Here is a 22,824-nt window from a genome sequence, read left to right as displayed (position 1 = left end):
GTATGAATCGAGGTTCTGTTTAAGCATCATGATGGTCGCATCCGTGTTTGGCGTCATCGCGGTGAACGCACATGGGAAGCGTGTATTCGTCATCGCCATATTGGCGTATCACCCGGCGTGATGGTATGGGGTGCCATTGGTTACACGTCTCGGTCACCTCTTGTTCGCATAGACGGCACTTTGAACAGTGGACGTTACATTTCAGATGTGTTACGACCCGTGGCTCAACCCTTCATTCCCTGCGAAACCCTACATTTCAGCAGGATAATGCACGACCACATGTTGCAGGTCCTGTACGGGCCTTTCTGGATATAGAAAATGTTCGACTGCTGCCCTGGCTGGCACATTCTCCAGATCTCTCACCAACTGAAAACCTCTGGCCAATGGTGGCCGAACAACTGGCTCGTCACAATACGCCAGTCACCACGCTTGATGAACTGTGGTATCGTGTTGAAGCTGCATGGGCAGCTGTACATGTACACGCCATCCAAGCTCTGTTTGACTCAATGCCCAGGCGTATCAAGGCCGTTACTACGGCCAGAGGTGGTTGTTCTGGGTACTCATTTCTCAGGATCTATGCACCCAAATTGCGTGAAAATGTAATCACATCTCAGTTCTAGTGTAATATATTTGTCCAATGAATACCCGTTTATCATCAGAATTTCTTCTTGGTGTAGCAAATTTAGTGGCCAGTAGTGTAACATTGACACTAAAGTTTAATGGTACGCTATATGTACAGGTCTTTAATCGCTTTCTGTTTCTGTCATGCAATACTTCATTGCATACACAAGATGAAAAGACCGATAGTTATAAATAAACTATAACGTAACTCAACAAGGTTTTGGGAATATACTAGCGTCCCGCCCGGCTTCGTAAAACAGGACGAATTGTCCGGCATAGCCATAATAATTTATATGGAAAATTTTCCTTGTGACTCAGTCTCTTATTGAAAACCATATCAAAATCCCTAAAGGTAGTTCCTGACATTTGCCTTCACTTACAGTCAGAACAATGCGGTGGGAAGTATGCAGTGTGATTCTCGAAGATATGCAAATATTTTAATACGTTATTCAACAAGTAAAACTAAAGGAAAAAGTTCATACAAACACAGGTCCACAAATGTTTACTTACGTAGTTGCGGCTAATAAAAGATTTTGCCTGAAATTTAGCAACTTCGCTAATATGAAGACATTACGAAACTGTACGAGGTTAAAGTAAAGCACGATTTCCATTTGCTGCTATTGGTCCGGTGAATCTAATGAAATATGTCCCAGTATATCTGCAGTAGTTTTTAAAACATCCAGAGAAGGAAAGATTACTATACAAGTAAATTTGTTTACTTTCCATTAAAAATGTAGAAACGTTTGCGTTATTGTTGGCAACCGTTAGTGAGTTGTTTCAGTCGTTTCCTTACCTTCAAACGAGTTACTTTTCTGTATTGTTCAGTGAAAGAACATAATGAGAAAAAATTAAGTGAAACTACATTGTAACTGTTGTAGTTTGTGAATTATTTATGAAATTGGGATGCCTTTCAAGTTTACGACAGAGTAATACGCGGATATGGTGTTTATTTATAGCGAATGTGATGATAATGCTACGGCTACAGTTAACGAATGTGGCATACATTATCCAGCTCGGAGGATTCCGAATGCATGAACCATTAGTGGAGTATTTCGAATGTTACGTGAGACAGGTTCACCATCTGGCGCTCATAATCAGTATGTGAGGACGGTGATGAGGATATTAAGGATTCTGTTCAACGTAGCCCGGGTACCAGTACACGACGTATCTCTCAATGATTAGGCATTTCACAATCTAAGGTACGGCGTACACTAAAGTATAATAATCTGTACCCTTACCATAAACAAAAAGTACATCATTTATATCTGGGACATCCTACCCCTTGCTTGGAGTTGTGTAACTCGTTAAATACTAATTGCCAGTTACACAACTACATTTTATTTACTGATGGGGCACAGTTTGCTCGAGATGATATAAAAAATTTACATAACGAAGACGTATGGTCTGAAGCAAACCCACATGCAACAGTGCAACGCAATTTCCAGCAGCGATTTAGCATAAATGTTTGGTGTGGCAAATCAAATGGTTCAAATGGCTCTAAGCACTATGGGACTTAACATCTGAGGTCATCAGTCCCCTAGAACATAGAACTACTTAAACCTAACTAACCTAAGGACATCACACACACACATGCCCGAGGCAGGATTCGAACCTGCGACCGTAGCGGTCGCGCGGTTCCAGACTGTAGCGCCTAGAACCGCTCGGCCACCCTGGCCGGCTGGCATAATCAACACACACGTTATTGGACCATTAATTTTCCCAGGACGTCTAATTGGCGAGACGTACTTGCAGTTCCTTCAAGAAGAAATGCACCGCTTACTCGAAGCTGTTCCACTTGCTACGAGATTTAAAGTGTATTTTCAACATGACGGCACGCCTCCGCATTTTACCAACGCCTTTACTACACATTTAAATTAACGTTTTCCTCAGAAATGGATTGGTCGTCGTGCTACATGTCTATGGTCACCCAGATCGCCCGATTTAACATCAATGGATTTTTGTGTATGGCGATGGATGAAAGACATAGTTTATGAGGACAAAGTCAATACATGTGAGGCATTGCTTGCTCGCGTTATGAATGCAAGAGACGAAATTAAGAATAACCCTGTGAAACTGAAACGAGCAACAAAATCTGTTTATAGACGTGCAGTTAAATGCATTGAACTCGGTGGAGACATTTTTGAACATTTATTGTGAACGTATTGTGAAATTGTATGTACACTGTACAACGTCCTTAACATTGAGCTTTCTTTTTTCCTGTTTAACATGAATTCACGTGTGCTATGGTATTAATAAAAGCAGATTATCTGACAAATTCATACAGTTTCAGTTAAAATTATTAACATCAGTTTTCCGAAATTAAATTCCCTACAACTTCCGTTGAAAACTTTGTACAACTGTCTGGAATTTAAAAACAAATTGGGCCAAGAAGTTAGTAAATTACAAAATTACTTCTTTGCTTCTCTGGATGTTCTGGAAAACTACCGCAGATAAACGTCTGTGAGATGTTTTATTAGATTCACCAGATCAATAGCAACAAAATAAACGGAAATCGTGCTTTGCTTTAACCTCGTAAGTTCCCGATGGCTTCATATTACAGATGTTGCTAAATTTCAGGCAAAATCTTTTATTAGCCGTAACTCCGTAACTAAACATTTGCGGACCTGTGTTTATATGAACTTTTTCCTTTAATTTTGCTTGTAGAGTAACATATTAAAATATTTGCTTATCTTCGTGAATCACCCTGTATAATATGTACTGATGGCGCGAATAATTGCCAGTACCAGTTTCCGTCAATATTCCACTATAGTACACGGTTGCATTACGTTAATAGCTGCCTTTAATGATTAACTCGTAGCTCCGTTAGCAGCCCTACAGTAGTCGAAGCAGAAGATTTTTGTTTCGTTTTTCTGTAAAGAGAAATTCATTGTTTAATAATTGACGAGTTATTTCTATGGCCATAACAAGGCCTCTATTAACGAGAACAACTGCGCCAGGTAAAGCAAAATAGATCTAGAAAACTAAAGCCGACACGCTGATTGTTTTATTTAGTACTGCAATTTGGCGTGACTTGCTACGTAAAACATCTTCTTTAACAGCAAGCTGACTTAAAATATATCTTTAATTACAATAATATATTTCTTATGTGACGTACTAAACACTCCTTGTGGAGACGAAAAAAAGAAGACTTTTATTGTCTCGGCAACGTTGGGGTCGTTAGTGATAGAATACACGCTTTGGTTTGGAAAAGACGGAAAAGAAATCAGCCATGTCCTTCTCAGAGGAAACGTATCAACATATGTCTTAAGCGATCTCGGAGAACCATAGAAAAGGTAACTCTGGAAGTGTAGACAACGACTGGTACCTCTGTGGTCTCGAACGCAGTCCAATCTTGTTAACCACTGCGCCACCTATCTCGGCTTGAACACTTGTACGAACCAAAGATGAAGTATCAGTTACAGTTGAAGCAAGGCTCGTACTCGGTGCTGAGCATGGTAGGGTAGGGTGGGACGACTTTTTTCTATCTCAGCAAGTGATAGTGAAGCTGGTCTGCCTGTGGTTTCTTCAGATATTTCAATAAATTAGGAGGTTCGTGTGTTGTCTGCTGCGAGTGTTTGCGTGCAGTAGTGTTGTGCATCGTTATTATGGATGAGTACAGAAATGATTGTCGGGTGATGCTGAGGGAATTAAATTAGGAAATGAGACACTTAAAGTAGTAAAGGAATTTTGCTATTTGGGGAGCAAAATAACTGATGATGGTCGAAGTAGACAGGATATAAAATGCAGACTGGCAATGGCAAGGAAAGCGTTTCTGAAGAAGAGAAATTTGTTAACACCGAGTATAGATTTAAGCGTTAGGAAGTAGTTTCTGAAAGTATTTGTATGGAGTGTAGCCATGTATGGAAGTGAAACATGGGCAATAAGTAGTTTGGACAAGAAGAGAATAGAAGCTTTTGAAATGTGGTGCTACAGAAGAATGCTGAAGATTAGATGGGTAGATCACATAACTAATGAGGAAGTATTGAATAGGATTGGGGAGAAGAGAAGTTTGTGGCACAACTTGACTAGAAGAAGGGATCGGTTGGTAGGACATGCGTTGAGGCATCAGGGGATGACCAATTTAGTATTGGAGGGCAGCGTGGAGGGTAAAAATCGTAGAGGGAGACCAAGAGATGAATACACTAAGCAGATTCAGAAGGATGTAGGTTGCAGTAGGTACTGGGAGATGAAGCAGCTTGCACTGGATAGAGCAGCATGGAGAGCTGCATCAAACCAGTCTCAGGACTGAAGACAACAACAATAACACAGAAATGAAAGGGAGGAAGTGGATAAAACCTAGCGACGCCATATAGCTTAGTGGTCTCGAATATTTCGAAGGTGTAAACCAGCCTTTGGCGACTTGGTCCACATCATCCACTAATTTATGGTAGACGGCAGGTGGTAGAGGCTATAAAAACATTTCTATTAGGTTTTCATGAAATTTTGACATGAAGTATTTCATAGCAATTATTATTCAACGCCGGCCGGTGTTGCCGAGCGGTTCTAGGCGCTTCAGTCTGGAACCGCGCGACCGCTACAGTCGCAAGTTCGAGTCCTGCCTCGGGCATGGACGTTTGTGACGTCCTTAGGTTAGTTAGGTTTAAGTAGTTCTAAGTTCTAGGGGACTGATGACCTCAGATGTTGAGTCCCATAGTGCTCAGAGCCATTTTTTAAAATTATTATTCAATGTTTAGGCAGAAACATAACCGTAGAATATTCAAAAAGTCATTTTTACCGGCTTAAAAGATGCTTTGAAACTCTGAAGTATGAGGTAGAAAGTCTAACGCATGGAAAAAAAGTCGTTCTACGGGTTTCCGAGCTTCTCCTCTAGCGCAGCGGATGACCCGAAACGGCCTACCTTCGCCAACTCGATACACGCCGTAGTGTCTGGGTATGGTCAGGGGCATTTCAAAGCTATAATACGTTAGCTTGGCGTCAGTAAGCGTCAGAACGGGTACGAAAAAGACAATTCTTTCGCTTCGAATCTTGATTTTTGTGTGTAGTATTTATTTTTGATAGTTTATTTATGATGTTATAGTATACAGTTTTGCCTTTCAATTGAGAATGAGAAAAAAGAAAGTGTACTCGGGCAGAAAAGGTACGAAAACGTCGTATCCAATGCTGTGTCGATGCAGTAAGTCAAAAAAACGTCCAAAGCAGAGATGTGATGCTGACAGCAGTATGGAAGGATTCAGTGCGTCTGCTAAGAAATTGAAAGACACTGACCAAGATTGTAATGTCATTTACGGATTGAGCTATAGGATTATAAATTTACTTGCCGTTTTCTCTGTTATTTCTCAATACGTGCAGTGCAGACATCACGCTACAAGAACGAGTTTTAAGCTTCACAGCAATTATTGCTTGCCCAAACTGCCCAGAAGTTACTATATCAAGTAGTAAGTTTATACGGAACGGACATGAAATCAACCGTCGTCTCGTCCAAGCAATGTGCCTGATAACGGAATAGTAAAGTTTTGTGCGTTCACGGAATTGGCATGACCGATATTTCACTCGTTCTGTGATAATTTAGTGAGTGGTTATGATTTCGATCGCAACGGCAGCAGTACGACAGGCTAGTCTTGGGATAACAGATTGATGGTAAGATTTTTCCAAAAGTAGACTTTTCTCATATCTTCGTGTGTACAACGCGTTTCAAAACCTTAAACACGTTTTTTCCCGGAACATAATTGTTCAAAAGGCACCCTGCCCAACTACAACAATTTTCAATTTTTTGTTTGAAACTTTAACCACAACTTTGAAATAATATTTCAGCGTGTACCACACACGGGATTTTTTATTTTTTTATTTATTTTTTTTATTTTTTGGTCATCAGTCTTCTGCTTTGATGCGGCCCTTCACGAATTCCTCTCCTGTGCTAGCCTCTTCATCTCAGAGTAGCACTTGCAACCTACGTCCTCAATTATTTGCTGGATGTATTCCAGTCTCTGTCTTCCTGTACAGTTTTTTCCCTGTACAGCTCCCTCTAGTATTGTGGAAGTCGTTCCCTCGTGTCTTAACAGATGTCCTATCATTCTGTCCCTTCTGCTTACCAGTGTTCTCCACATATCCCTTTCCTCTCCGATTCTGCACAGAACGTCTTCATTCCTCACTTTATCAGTCTACCTAATTTTCAACATTCGTCTGTAGTACCACATCTCGATTGCTTCGATTCTCTTCTGCTCCGGTTTTCCCACAATCCATGTTTCACTACCATACAATGCTGTTCTCCAGACGTACAGCCGGCCGGTGTGGCCATGCGGTTCTGGGCGCTCCAGTCTGGAACCGCGTGACCGCTACGGTCGCAGGTTCGAATCCTGCCTCGGGCATGGATGTGTGTGATGTCCTTAGGTTAGTTAGGTTTAAGTAGTTCTAAGTTCTAGGGGACTGATGACCTAAGATGTTAAGTCCCATAGTGCTCAGAGCCATTTGAACCAACCAGACGTACATTCTCAGAAATCTCTTCCTCAAATCAAGGCCGATATTTGATATTATTAGACTTCTCTTGGCCATTGCTAGTCTGCTTTTTATATCCTCCTTGCTCCGTCCGCATTGGTTATTTTACTGCCAAGGTAGCAGAATTCCTTAACTTCATCTTCTTCAAGATCATCACCCCTGATGTTAAGTTTCTTGCTGTTCTCATTTGTACTCTACTTCTCATTACCTTCGTCTTTCTTTGATTTACTCTCAATCCAACTCTGTACTCATTAGACTGTTCATTCCTTTCAGCAGATAATGTAATTCTTCTTCACTTTCACTCAGAATAGCAATGTCATCAGCGAATCGTATCATTGACAGCTTTTCTCCTTGAATTTTAATTCCAATCCTGAACCCTTCTTTTATTTCCACCACTGCTTCCTCGATGTACAGATTGAACAGTAGGAGCGAAAAGCTACATCCTTTTTTTACACCCTTTTTAATACAAGCACTTCTTTCTTGGTCGTCCACTTTTGTCATTATTCCCTCTTGGCTGTTGTACATAGTGTATATGACCCGTCTCTCCCTATAGCTTATCCCTACTTCTCTCAGAAATTCGAACATCTTGCAACATTTTACACTGTCGAAAGCTTTTTCCAGGTCGACAGATCGTATGAACGTGTCTTAATTTTTCTTTAGTCTTGCTTCCATTATTAACCGCAGAGTCAGAATTGCCTCTCTCGTGCCTTTACTTTACCTGGAGCCAAACTGATCGTCATCTATCGCATCCTCAATTTTCTTATCCCTTCTTATGTATATTATTCTTGTAATCAACTTGGCTGCATGAGCTGTTAAGCTGGCTGTGCGGTAATTCTCGCACTTGTCAGCTCCGGCCGTCTTCGGAATTGTGTAGATGATGCTTTTCCGAAAGTCGTATAGTATGTCACCAGACTCATAAATCCTACACAACAACGTTAATCAGAATGAGATTTTCACTCTGCAGCGGAGTGTGCGCTGATATGAAACTTCCTGGCAGATTAAAACTGTGTGCGCGACCGAGACTCGAACTCGGGACCTTTGCCTTTCGCGGGTAAGTGCTCTACCATCTGAGCTACCGAAGCACGACTCACGCCCGGTCCTCACAGTTTTACTTCTGCCAGTATCTCGTCTCCTACCTTCCAAACTTTACAGACGCTCTCCTGCGAACCTTGAAGAACTAGCACTCCTGAAAGAAAGGATACTGCGGAGACGTGGCTTAGCCACAGCCTGGGGGATGTTTCCAGAATGAGATTTTCACTCTGCAGCGGAGTGTGCGCTGATATGAAACTTCCTGTCAGATTAAAACTGTGTGCCGGACCGTGACTCGAACTCGGGACCTTTGCCTTTTGCGGGCAAGCGCTCTACCATCTGAGCTACCGAAGCATGACTCACGCCCGGTCCTCACAGCTTTACTTTTGCCAGTATCTCGTCTCCTACCTTCCAACAAAGTTTTGTTGCCACTTCTCCAAGTGACTTCAGAAATTCTGATTGAATGTTATCTATCCTTTCCGCCATATTTGATATTAAGTCCTGCAAAGCTCTTTTAAATTCTGATTCTAATACTGGATCCTCCATCACTTCGAAATCGACTCCTGTTTCTTCTTCTATCACATAAGACAAATCTTTACTTTTAAACAGACTTTCAATGTATTCTTTCCAACTACCCGTTCTCTCCTATTTTTTTTCTGTTAGTTAATTTGAACAGTATGTGTTAACAAATAACTGTCCTTCTTAGTGAAAACTGAACGGCTCTATGGCATTATACAAAAATCAGTATTCTGAAATCCCAAATGTGGTTCACTAGTCACACTCATGTAGATTACATAGATTTCTTTTTCTTTTTTCTTCATTCAAATTGGCAACAGTTACAGAGCGAGTCGCAGATCACCTCAAATTCAACATGCCACGGCATAATTGCTGCAGCGTCACCACTTTGTAACATTTTCCGACAATATTTTTTGTAATGTGTAAATATATGCTCAATTACTAACACAAGTATTATTTCTCTAACACCTTTCCTTCCGTTCAAAAAAAATTCTCTAGGAAATAATTTTTTTGGACCGTTTCAGTGGTCCCTTAACTTTCTGTAACTGTGCTTCATAAATTTTGTAGGATAAAGATACTTCGGTACTTTAGAGATCACCAGTGTTGAAAACCCAGTGGACGGTTAGAAAACTTTAGTAATAACTGAGATACAAAAGTGGGCAGTAGACAAGAAACGTTGGTCACCCATAGTGTAAGCCATAATAAAAGACATTGACTTGCAAGTAGGCCGCTGTATCGCTTCTTCGTGTGTTCACATATTTCACATATTTCAAAGTTATTGGAGGCTCTTCATGAGTACTCTGACGATTAGCAACTACATATCACGCACATGATACCTCGTAGGATTTTAGTCGCCATCTTGATGAGATTCGAATATGAAAAAGTAATCAAATCTTAAATTTATAACAGCACAGTAACATTGATAATTTATGTGAAAAAAGAAACATGACTCCTGAGAATCAGATAAATGACTATTCATTCAAAATTTACTAACGATCTTCCTATTATCTTGTGGCTGGCAAAATTAGTCTTTAACTAAGTAAATACATATTGCAGCTTTTAGGGAATAATTTTGTTACATTTTATTTTACACTGTCTAAAGGTTTACGCCGCTGTACGCCAGCCAGAAGTTAAGCAATCCCTAAATTATAAAACGGCGGATGGTCGCAGAGGATGAGAACGGAGATGGGAGCAGGAGTCTTTTCTTACTCAAATGTACAGAGAATGCAGCGATTCGCACTTTGAGGCTTAGCGGTAAACGCATCAGTGTGGTTATTAAACTGTCAAAATGTTTTTACACTCCTGGAAATGGAAAAAAGAACACATTGACACCGGTGTGTCAGACCCACCATACTTGCTCCGGACACTGCGAGAGGGCTGTACAAGCAATGATCACACGCACGGCACAGCGGACACACCAGGAACCGCGGTGTTGGCCGTCGAATGGCGCTAGCTGCGCAGCATTTGTGCACCGCCGCCGTCAGTGTTAGCCAGTTTCCCGTGGCATACGGAGCTCCATCGCAGTCTTTAACACTGGTAGCATGCCGCGACAGCGTGGACGTGAACCGTATGTGCAGTTGACGGACTTGGAGCGAGGGCGTATAGTGGGCATGCGGGAGGCCGGGTGGACGTACCGCCGAATTGCTCAACACGTGGGGCGTGAGGTCTCCACAGTACATCGATGTTGTCGCCAGTGGTCGGCGGAAGGTGCACGTGCCCGTCGACCTGGGACCGGACCGCAGCGACGCACGGATGCACGCCAAGACCGTAGGATCCTACGCAGTGCCGTAGGGGACCGCACCGCCACTTCCCAGCAAATTAGGGACACTGTTGCTCCTGAGGTATCGGCGAGGACCATTCGCAACCGTCTCCATGAAGCTGGGCTACGGTCCCGCACACCGTTAGGCCGTCTTCCGCTCACGCCCCAACATCGTGCAGCCCGCCTCCAGTGGTGTCGCGACAGGCGTGAATGGAGGGACGAATGGTGACGTGTCGTCTTCAGCGATGAGAGTCGCTTCTGTCTTGGTGCCAATGATGGTCGTATGCATGTTTGGCGCCGTGCAGGTGAGCGCCACAATCAGGACTGCATACGACCGAGGCACACAGGCCAACACCCGGCATCATGGTATGGGGAGCGATCTCCTACACTGGCCGTACACCACTGGTGATCGTCGAGGGGACACTGAATAGTGCACGGTACATCCAAACCGTCATCGAACCCATCGTTCTACCATTCCTAGACCGGCAAGGGAACTTGCTGTTCCATCAGGACAATGCACGTCCGCATGTATCCCGTGCCACCCAACGTGCTCTAGAAGGTGTAAGTCAACTACCCTGGCCAGCAAGATCTCCGGATCTGTCCCCCATTGAGCATGTTTGGGACTGGATGAAGCGTCGTCTCACGCGGTCTGCACGTCCAGCACGAACGCTGGTCCAACTGAGGCGCCAGGTGGAAATGGCATGGCAAGCCGTTCCACAGGACTACATCCAGCATCTCTACGATCGTCTCCATGGGAGAATAGCAGCCTGCATTGCTGCGAAAGGTGGATATACACTGTACTAGTGCCGACATTGTGCATGCTCTGTTGCCTGTGTCTATGTGCCTGTGGTTCTGTCAGTGTGATCATGTGATGTATCTGACCCCAGGAATGTGTCAATAAAGTTTCCCCTTCCTGGGACAATGAATTCACGGTGTTCTTATTTCAATTTCCAGGAGTGTATATGACGTTACCCACACTGACAGCTTTCTAATCATGATTTCAGTTACTCCAAAGTGAAGCTCACATATTAATTAGAATTTTATATAATGGCGTCAGCCACTGGCTGAATAAACTGACCAATCAGAAACCTGTCCTATGCATGCAGGCGTGAAACAATGGCAGTTGAGTTAAACTTTCAGGAAGTTCATTGACTGACAGTCTTCAACTAATATTCAGGTCGACAACATGTACTCGTACTTATTTCTAGCGGATAGTTCATGTTGTTCAATATAAGTGCAAGCATTATTAGATTTCGGATGTGAGATCTGGCTTATGTGCGATACTCGTGTGGTCATTTTATATATGTACTTGCAATAGTGCTCGACAAGAGTAGATTTCGCGAACTTATATTGAAGTATTACCATTAAACTGCCTCTATAGACTGTTTTCGTTCCTTACCTTTATTGAAGAGAAGGCGGCATCCTACTATGTCGAGTCTTTCATTGAAGTAACATGCAGACTTTCCCATTTGCCATTCCATCATTCACAGCTGATTGAACGGGTATTAAAATCTGTAACCAGTGGAAAAGGTGACCAGTGGGACATGAAGACAACTTTACAAGACAAAAGGTATGCTAAACTCTCGGTGGTGAATTAGGGTTCTTTCTAGTTGGTCAACTTAGCCCTCCATATGCAACAACACGTGCTGTTAGCATGTTCAGTGCAGTGATATGGCAGGAATATTCTTTAAATCTTGTCCTACTTAATTAATTAGTTAGGCATCTGGGTATAAATTTAAAACGAACCTCTATTCATAGCATACATTGTGTCAGGAAAATTCCGTAAAAAAGCGATTAATTTTAAAAAAGAGTTTCTAAATATGTCATCCCTTGGGGGAAAGTAGCCAACAAACTATGACTGATTGATTTGGTAGAAAATATTTTGAACATAGGCTGACAAGTTGCTACTCTTGGCATCTGTGTCTAGGGCATCAAACAATAGAGTCTGACTGAATGATGAGGCGGGAAGTATATGAGTAGGTGTGAATTTTGAAAGTTGTGAATAAACTGAATTGGTGCGACAGCGAACATTTTGAACAATGGATGCGTTTTAGAACGAGTTATTGAAGTGTGTAACTAGTGGGCAAGAAGCGTTTGAACAGTAAATATTGCGCTTGAACTCTGAATATAGCCAGTGAACAATATGTTATTAGTATGGCAGAAAACATTTTGAACAATGAATATTTTGTGTGAACTTTGTAAACTGCTATTGAACAACGGGTGGTCGCTATGGTAGGAACTGTGCTGAATAATTAACTATACGCGTGGCAGAACTGACTACGTTGAGCATTGAGCATCAGGGAAAATTTCGAGTTTGAACTGATACTGAGGGTTACGTTGTTACATGCAGTGACGCTGAATGTCTTTGCATTTGATAATGAACATTAGTAGGGGACACTGATTGTGGACGGATGGTATGGAAGACTGAAGATTATTAGGAACTGTGTTAGTGGATATTTATAGGTGCAACATTAATCAAGACGTAATCATCAGATAACACTGACGGCTATGAGTGCTGCAACGGCAGAGGCACACTACTTGCTACTGGCAGTGATCTAGCTGTCAAATCAAGTCGGCAGCGCTGCGTCAACGTGATGGCATCGGCGTCTCTTGGCGGACGGCACGCGCTGCTTCGAGTGCGGCGGGCAGGCATTCTGTCAAAGGTCTTTTCAAAGAGGGCGGAGGAGCGGGCAGAGGTGCATGGCACTCTCTTTTCCTTGGGGTGGGAAATTTCCTCTAAATGTGGGAGAATCAGCAATGATCAACAGCATGAGGATACAGAAAGCAATGGAAATCACTGCATTGAAGACACACATAGTGCATCCGCAGGGTATGTAACGATGATCTCTCCATTGGCAAAAGATTCCGGAACAATCCCCCATACGTATCTCTAGGAGGAGACTGCCACGGGGGAGGTGACCATGGGATAACGACTGAATAACCAACGAAAGGATAACGTTCTGCGAGTTGGGACGTGGACTGTCAGAAGTTTGAACGTGGTAGGCAATCTAGAAAATCTGAGAAGAGATATGCAAAGCTTCAATCTAGATGTAGTAGGGGTCAGTGAAGTGAAATGGAACGAAGACAAGGATTTCTGGACAGAAGGGTATAGGATAACAACAGCGGCAGAAAATGGTATAATAGGAGTAGGCTATGTTATGAATAGGAAGGTAGAGCGGAGAGTGTGTTATTGTGAACTATCCAGTGATAGGGTTGTTCTTATCAGATGATGATGTTTGGTTTGTGGGGTTATCAGCGCCCGTACAAATTCCCAACCTTTGCTCAGTCCAGTCTCGCCACTTTCATGAATGACGATGAAATGAGGAGGACAACGCGAACACCCAGTCATCTCGAAGCAGGCTAAAATCCCTGATACACTCTTATCAGAACTGACAGAAAACTAATATCGACAACGATAGTTCAAGTATACATGCCGACGTCGCAAGTTAAAGATGAAAGATAGAGAAAGTATGTGAGGATACTGAAAGGTAATACAGTACGTAAAGGGAGATGAAAATCTGATAGTCATGGGGGACTGAAATGCAGTTGTGGAGGATAGAGTAGAAGAAAAGGTTACAGGAGAATATGGGCTCCGGATGAGGAATGAGAGAGGAGAAACACTAATTGAGTTCTGTAATAAATTTCAGCTGGTAATAGCGAATGCTCTGTTCAAGAATCACGAAAGGAGAAAGCATACTTGGAAAAGGTCGGGAGATATTGGAAGAGTTCAGTTAGATTACATAATGGTCAGACAGAGACTTCGAAATCTGATACTGGATTGTAAGGCGTACACAGGAGCAGATACAGACTCTGATAACAAAAAATGGCTCTGAGCACTATGGGATTCAACTGCTGAGGTCATTAGTCCCCTAGAACTTAGAACTAGTTAAACCTAACTAACCTAAGGACATCACAAACATCCATGCCCGAGGCAGGATTCGAACCTGCGACCGTAGCGGTCTTGCGGTTCCAGACTGCAGCGCCTTTAACCGCACGGCCACTTCGGCCGGCTCAGATAACAATGTGGTAGTGATGAAAAGTAGGCTGAGGTTTAACAGGTTAGCCAGGAAGAATCAATACGCAAAGAAGTAGGATACGGAAGTACTAAGGAATGACGAGACACGGTTGAAGTTCTATAAGGCTGTAGATACAGCAGTCAGGAATAGCTCAGTAGACAGTATATCTGAAGAGGAATGGACATCTCTAGAAATGACAGTCACCCAAGCTGGAAAGAAAAACATAGGTACAAAGAACGTAACTGAGAAGAAACCATGGGTAACAGAAGAAATACTTCAGCTGATCGATGAAAGAAGGAAGTACACAAATGTTCACGGAAATTCAGGAATGAAGAAATACAAGTCGCTGAGGAAGGCTATAAATAGGAAGTTCAGAGAAGCTAAGGCGAAGTGGTTGCATCAAAAATGTGAAGAAATCGAAAAAGAAATGATTCTCGGAAGGGCTGACTCTGCATACAGGAAACTCAAAACAACCTTCCGCGAAATTAAAAGCATGGGGTGGTAAGAGTGTAACTGGAATTCCACTGTTATATGCTGTGGAGATAGTACATTGAAGGCTTCTCTGTGGGGGAAGATTCGTCTGATGTGATAGAGGAAGAAACAGGCGTCGATTAAGAAGAGACAATGGATACAGTATTAAAATAAGAATTTAAAAGAGCTTTGGAGGACTTAAAATTTAATAAGGTATAAGGGATAGATAACATTCCATCAGAATTTCTAAAATTATTGGAGGAAATGGCAACAAAAGTACTATTCACATTGGGCAGTAGAGTGTATGAGTCTGGCGACATGCCATCTGATTTTAGGAACAATATCATCCGCCAGCCGCTGTGACCGAGCGGTTCTAGGCGCTTCAATCGGGAACCGCGCTGCTGCTACGGTCGCAGGTTCGAATCCTGCCTCGGGCATGGATGTGTGTGGTGTCCTTAGGTTAGTTAGGTTTAAGTAGTTCTAAGTCTAGGGGACTGATAACCTCAGATGTTAAGTCCCATAGTGATCAGAGCCATGTGAACCTTTTGAACAATATCATCCACGCAATTCCGAAGACTGCAAGAGCTGACAAGGGTGACAATTATCGCACAATCAGCTTAACATTTCATGCATCCCAGTTGCTTCCAAGAATAATATACGTAAGAACGGATAAGAAAACTGAGGATGCGCTAGATGGCGATCAGTTTGGCTTTAGGAAAGGTAAACGCACGAGAGAGGCAATTCTGATGCTGCGGTTAATAATGGAAGCAAGACTAAAGAAAAATCAAGACGCGTCCATAGGACTTGTTGACCTAGAAAAAGCGTTCGACAATGTAAAATCATGCAAGATTTTCGAAATTCTGGGAAAAGTAGGGATAAGGTATAGGGAGAGACGGGTCATATACAATAAGTACGACAGCCAAGAGGAAATAGCAAGAGCGGACGACCAAAAAAGAAGTGCATAAGGTAAGCAATGAGGAGGTTCTGTACGGAATCGGAGAGGAAAGGACTAACTGGAGAACACTGACAAGGAGAAGGGACAGGATGATAGAACATCCGTTACAGTTCCCTCTAGTAACGTGGAAGTCATTCCCAGACTTCCACGTTACTAGAGGGAAATGTAAAGGGCATAAACTGTAGAGGAAGACAGAGATCGGAATACCTCCAGCAAATAATTGAGGACGTAGCTTGTAAATGCTACTCTGAGATGAAGAGGTTGGCACAGGAGAGGAATTCGTGGCGGGCTGAATTAGTCCAGTCAGACGACTGATGACTAAAAAAGAAAAGTGTAGCTTGAAAGAGTGGAGTCAGTAGAGGGACTAATGGTCCCTCTGGAACGTAGACCAGTGAGATGTATTGTTTGATTCATCGTCAGCTGACAGCTGTGGCAGTCAAGGTTACATTAGCGGCGGCAAAACATAAGCGACGCGCTAGATACAGAGATGCGTCAGGGTATCGTAACAGTTTACGTTTTGTTTGCCAACAAACAAGGATACTGTTTGTTTATTGAATGGGTAACTGAACTATTTGTGGATTATATTACAATAAGTTTCTTAATATTCTGAAGTGCTAATGTAAATGGCATTTCGTTTCCAGGAAGATTGTATTTATCTAATGTGTGTTAAACGTGGTGAAACGTTTTGCTGAGCTGACGGCTGAAGGTGAATACTATAGAGCACTTAGTAAACATTAAAAATTATATTTATTATTACTAGTTACAGCATTCAATAAATTTCAGTAGTTCTTAAATGATTGGTAAAGGCCGTTGCAGGTTGCAAATTACAACGAATGCTTACTTCTGCTTTTACCATAGCGGCGTTCAGTTTGTTTCTAGCGTCAGACTATAAATGGTCCACGTGACGGAAAACTCTTCCTACACTGACATTTCTGCTTGTAACCGCCTTTCTCCTTTTGATATTTTTTGTGTTAGGCATTTCTTCTCCGTGTAAGCGGTAGGGCGTCAAACGGGCCGTCTTGTAGCAGGAGAGTCAGCACAGGACATTTTAATTTCCAATGTCTATACTTTTACAAATAAATTCATAAAACTTTGTCAGCACGATCAGAAACGACTTAGGATTCACACTCATAGGATTGGAAGTTCAAAAACATAACGAAATATTTTTTTACGTGTGTAGTTTCATCATTTTTTCACTGACTATTTGCTGCAATTGTTGCAATAAGTACACTTTTCTTCAGAAGTAAGAGAGATTCTTCAGTGAATTTTGCACAGTATACAAACCATACTTACAGGTGTATGAAACTGTAGAATTTATGTAATTTATGAAAAATGAATAACTGTTATCTTTTTAACTTCATGTTTAGAAAAAACTCAAATTTTATAGTTAATTATCTCAATTTTTACCACAGTTTTTAATAGATTTGGAAAATTCTAGAGTTTCATACATCTGTAAGTATGGTTTGTATGCTATGCAAAATTCATCGAAAAATCTCTCTTACTTATAAAGAAAAGCAACAACTGCAGCCAACAGTAAGTGAAAAATGATGAAACTTCACATGTAAAAAAAAATTATTTTGTTATGTTTTTGAACTTCCAATTTTATGATTGTAAATCCTGAATCCTTCCTCGTCATGCTGACAAAGTTTTATGAGTATATTAAAATGTCCTGTGGTGCCTGTCCTGCTCCAAGTCGACTCGCTTGACGTCCTGCCCCCCTCACAAACGTATTCCGTGAAAACGAGTTTGTGGACATCGAAGTTGTACTTGTAATTGCTCCAAAGCTTTATTTATTACACAGATCTCTTCGTATAAACTATATCAATTTCTTCTTCAGTACCCACCATATCTGAAACTTGTGTATACTTTTCATATGAAGGAATTACTTTTCCCACATCCACATAACTGAAAATCTTAAAATGTGAGGTTTCGTAGTCGAACCTCTTTTTCAGGTCAACTTCCTGTCTTGGGTAGACTATGACAGTTTCATTTGTTAATTTATTTCGTTCAACCTCATTTAGTTTAACACTTAGTGGTTAGAGTTTACTAGAGTAAGAAACAATCGTTCTGACGTAATCGAATACCCTCTTTTAATGTGACCACAATAGTGTATAATTTTATAAGTTTTATGTATTCGGATTCCAGAACTTTAATTCGTTTCTGAAATAAATTTATAAATGGTGTACAAAAAAAAAGGGCCAAAAAAATTTTTTTAACTTATTCTCCCCGTTTTGGCGAAAATACATTTGATCTGTTTCCAATCAAGCAAAAGCTTTCCGCAGCTGGTAATTAAGTTGTCCAGATAAGTGTTATGTGACAAAGCACGGCATGATAATCTTGATCAACAAAAGCAAAGCATTCATTAAGCACATCCGCTCTTTTAGCACTGATAAAAAATTCACACAAAATCCTTAGCACAAGACTTTCAGCATCGAAAGGTAATTTCATCCATTGTTTTGCTTCATTATGCAAGACTTGACAAATGCATTTAGCTTTAATTTTATTTGGGTTCAGATTTTGTAACCTATGAATCAATAGGCAGGTGCGACAAAATTGAGCAAAGCATTGTCAGCACTATATGCAACAGCATTAATAAGCTTCAGTCGAAGTTTATCTAATGCTTTGGTGATCATATTCTCAATAGACTCTGATTCGTAAAACTCTAGCAGGTAATGCACTATTCCATCTTGATCATCAAACAAAGTTACTACTAGCGGGAAATATTTATTTTTTACTTTATTTTTTTACACATTTTTCATGGAATATGGCGCAAAAACGTTACTCGTGAGAGTCTCCATTTTTGTTCCATGTAACTGCCCCTTTGAAGCCAACTTAGATTCATTGTAGACTCTAATTTATTGCCGTAATAAGAGGAATTGTAACTGTGTCCATGTTTTACTGCGTGGTAGGTTTTAGTGAGTTAAATTGCATCTATTTTCTCTATTAAATCTCCAGAGGTTTGAATAAGAAATTTACTAATTCTGCTTGAAACATTTTTTTATCTTACAGATAAAAGGTGTTTCTTACCATTGCCTTGTTGAATAAGAGACTTCGCCCCATTATTAAGTACATTAAAAAATGATGACCAAATATTATATCTGGCTTGGTGTTTGGCGGCTGATTGACTAATCCACCTGGAGAGTCTTTTGTCTTGTAGCACAGGACCCATAAAGATGTTTATCCATATTTTATGTAAGAATTTAGTGTTCTTTCCAATATTTCTGTAACATTCAGAACAGTTACACTTAATGTACCATAAATATAGGTTTTAAAAGAGGTAGGTATAGCTAAAGAAATCGTTGGCCATAAAATGGGTATTATATACGATTAATTTGATCTTTCAGTGCACTAATACTAACTTACCAACTGAGTATTCCTAGTCCCTCTATTAAATTTCATTAATTCGCAAATGTCTTAGATAAGTATACGGAATACTGCACATAATAAAGTCAAAACTTAGTTCAGCTCTGAAGTTCAGCTAACTAACCGGTGCGCGGAGTAGACTGGCAGGCTCGGACGGCAGCAGCGGAATGCAGAGAAAGGAGACGTAAAACGATTAGTGAAGGACACGAGTGCAGCACGCACCGACTGGCAACAGCACACCAAATGTTCCACAAATCAGTGTTATGAAAGCAATTCTCAAAATACCGAACCACTCGTAGTTCAGTACCAAACACCGATCATGGGGCTGAAATACCGAACAGTTCGGTAAAACACCGAACATGCAGAAGCCCAGGCAGCAACAGCTGTCCAGTTCGGTATTGAATTCCCTCGTGCGTCTTCCGTTAACGTGCAATACTGGGTTCGCCTTGCAGGCTCGTAATAGCCTCAACATTTTTCTTTCCACTTGAGCTATTCTTTGCGAACATTCTTTTGCGTATTATAAAACAAATGAGCACAAAGAAAATCAACCGTAACGGATACGTTAGCTACTGCACTTGTTGTCCGCATAGTGGTGTATCGACGGCGAACTAATAAGGAGGGCGACCAAGATCGTTCCCTGTTTCAAAATGAGGTTAATTAACATAGAAAAGACATATAGTTGTTCATGTGTAAATGAGGCAAAAACTATTAGGAACGCACAACAGCGCTTAATTTCGTGTAAGGTATATGCAACCTAACTAATACATTTGCAAAGAAAGATGCTGACGTCTTTGAAAGAGCGCATTATTTTCGTGCATATGAAACGTTAGAAATATCTGTGTGTGTTTAAATTTAGCCTACAGTAGTTGTTTACTAAAATATTCACATATTCCCTAACAATATTTTCATACGATAACATTGGAGGCATGCAGTTTTCTGTTACCACTACATCAAGAACAAATTCAGTGACTAGAATTTTGCTTAATGAAACCTCTTGGAAGAGACCTTCACTTTCAAATGAATATCAGTCGCAATGTACACTAACTAAGGAAACTGCACAGACAGTTCGATACACAAAAATAATACACTCTCTTTCACTACTTTCACCCAATTCTTCTGCAAAGATGTTACATTGACTTTACCTTGCAGTGCCTGAATGCTGTTACACATTCTTTTTAAATACTGGCTGGCTGCACTAATGTTGATGCTTTCCTGTAATACTGCTGCCTCCAACGAGCTTTTTCTTCTGGTCTCTCTCTGCATGGTTATGGACGAAAGGGAAACAACAGTGCGGCGAGTGGGAGTAAATAGTCGGAAGGACTAAATACTGGACAAGTGTTAGTCTTGTATTGTGTGAAAATATGGTTTCTTAACATACTTTTTGCTCATACCGTAAATATTATAGTAACAAATGTTGCACGTTATATTTGATTCTGCGGAAAGTTCTCTGTTTACTGTTTTTGCTAATGTTACACGTAGCTTGTAATAATTAGCGCGAACGCAAAACAAACTTTGTTGTTAAATGCGGGAGAAAAGTTTCATATCTGTGTTGACTGTACATTGAATTTCAAGATAAAGCAATGGCGAATAATTTATGCCGGCCGAGTATTTCGTTCTGAGCAATTAATATTCATGAGGCGACAGGCGCGCAGGTAGTTAAACAATTCCGCGACTCTTTTGTTGCGCGCAGCGCAGCGCAACGGCGCGAGATACGGTCGCGTTTGCTGCCGCCGTTTGCCCTATCCATTACTCGCGAGCACAGTGTGCATTTCAAATTCAGAGTGGCACTGGGCACATCGGGGGTGGCAAAATATCGCCGTGTTCCAAAACGTACAGATACATGTGATTCTGACACAAATATTTGACTCGCATAATTATGTAATCATCACTGTTGTCTCTATCTACATTTTCCGATTTAGCCTTATTCTTCTGGTGTCTCTATCACCATGTAAACTGATAATGTCGAAATAATAATCATTTCGATTCCATATCTTCTAAATATCATATACTTATTGTTCGTATTTGTCAAAGGAATGGCGAAAAGGATTCAATTTACAAGACATATAAAAAAAACTAGAAATATCAGAGAAAGAGTAATGAGGAAACTGTTGGATTTAATGCGAAGCACAGAAAATTGACAGTTAAAAATCACATAACAAATTCGTCAAAATGTAGAAATATAATAAATGACTAGGAAAATAAATCCTATATTTTTTGGACATTTATACAGGATGTATAACAACCGTCTGACAGAGCAGATCTTCAGGTAGCATTGAGAAAAGAAATGGTTAATAAGCTAGATCCTGGGAGTTTTTAGAAGAAAAGTAATAAATGAAAAGGTTTCCCAATACAGAAGAGAACAACTGTGACGTTGTCAGAAGAAAGATAAGAGACATGGTGAAAAGATGAGGAAGTTTGGAGGAAAAAAAAAGACCAGACCAGAAGAAACTGAAATTTTCACACGATGCTCACTTAACCAACGCCGGAGGAAAAGTAGCTAAATAACGTAAACTAACGCAAAACCCATTACAGGATCAGTTTTCATGTATGTAGATTGTTAATAATTTCTACCTCCCCAGCTTTTGAAATGATAATTAAATCAAGACCCTAAGCTGTCGACAGTCAACAGTTTAAAATCTGTGCCCCGACCGGGATTCGAAGCCGCGTACATGGCAGATACTCTATCCATCTTTTTTTTAAATCTTTTCATTATTTTGTTTCGTGTTGTTCGTTGCGTTTGGTCTGGGCGGACTTCACATGACATCCGTTTTCAAGTTGATCGTTGATTCCTTTATTCAGTTTCTTTATTACAAAGGGCCACCGCCTCTCTGACCGAACACGCTGAGCTACCGTGCCGGCATCCATCTGAGCCACCGAGGGCTCAGAGGATAGTGCGACTGCAGGGATTTATCCCCTGCACGCTCCCCGTGAGACCCACATTCCCAAATTAATGGCCACAGAGTACATTCGTAGTTTCCCTGCCCATTACACTCAACACTCGCGGCAGGCAATCTTACCGAGTCCCGTTAGAGTTCGGGCAATGCGTGTGCATCCAGCACAGAAGAAGGAAGTCAATGGCTGGTTAGCCTTAACTATATGAAGATGGTATCTGTTCTTTCGGACATGTCAGAAAGAACAGATACCATCTTCATAGTCCCAGCTTTTGCTTATTTCTGGTCCAGCACACATTCTATAATTTCCGTTTCTTCCTTTTCTAATCCTTCAGAGCTTCCTTATCTTGCGACATGACTTGTAAGCGTTATCTTTGAGTAGCAAAACATAACATTCCTTTTAATACCCACTCTGCTTGTGGTGATAATACACAATCCGACAAGAAGGTGAAGCACCCAGAACGAGAAGAGGAAAAGTGTTGAGGTCATATGTGATGTTATTTCAGTGATGACAATGTCGAGTCAGAGAAAGAAGAACTTGGAAGTAACAGCCCAGCTATCAGTATGACATTGCACCCCTCTGGCCTGGATGCATGGACAGATTCTGTTGGAAAGGATGCTACAAAGCCTGAGACAATTTGCTCCGCAAGTGCTGTAACTGTTCCTTGATATCCTCCATACTAGCACTGCAACGGAATTGACGTCCCGCACATGTGTTACAGGCGACAGGTCTCAGGATCTAGCGGCGCG

Source organism: Schistocerca piceifrons, chromosome 2 (genome assembly GCF_021461385.2).
Source record: "Schistocerca piceifrons isolate TAMUIC-IGC-003096 chromosome 2, iqSchPice1.1, whole genome shotgun sequence".
Classification (NCBI taxonomy): Eukaryota; Metazoa; Arthropoda; class Insecta; order Orthoptera; family Acrididae; genus Schistocerca; species Schistocerca piceifrons.
The sequence above is the reverse complement of the archived record's forward strand: the minus strand, read 5'-3'. Positions refer to the sequence as shown.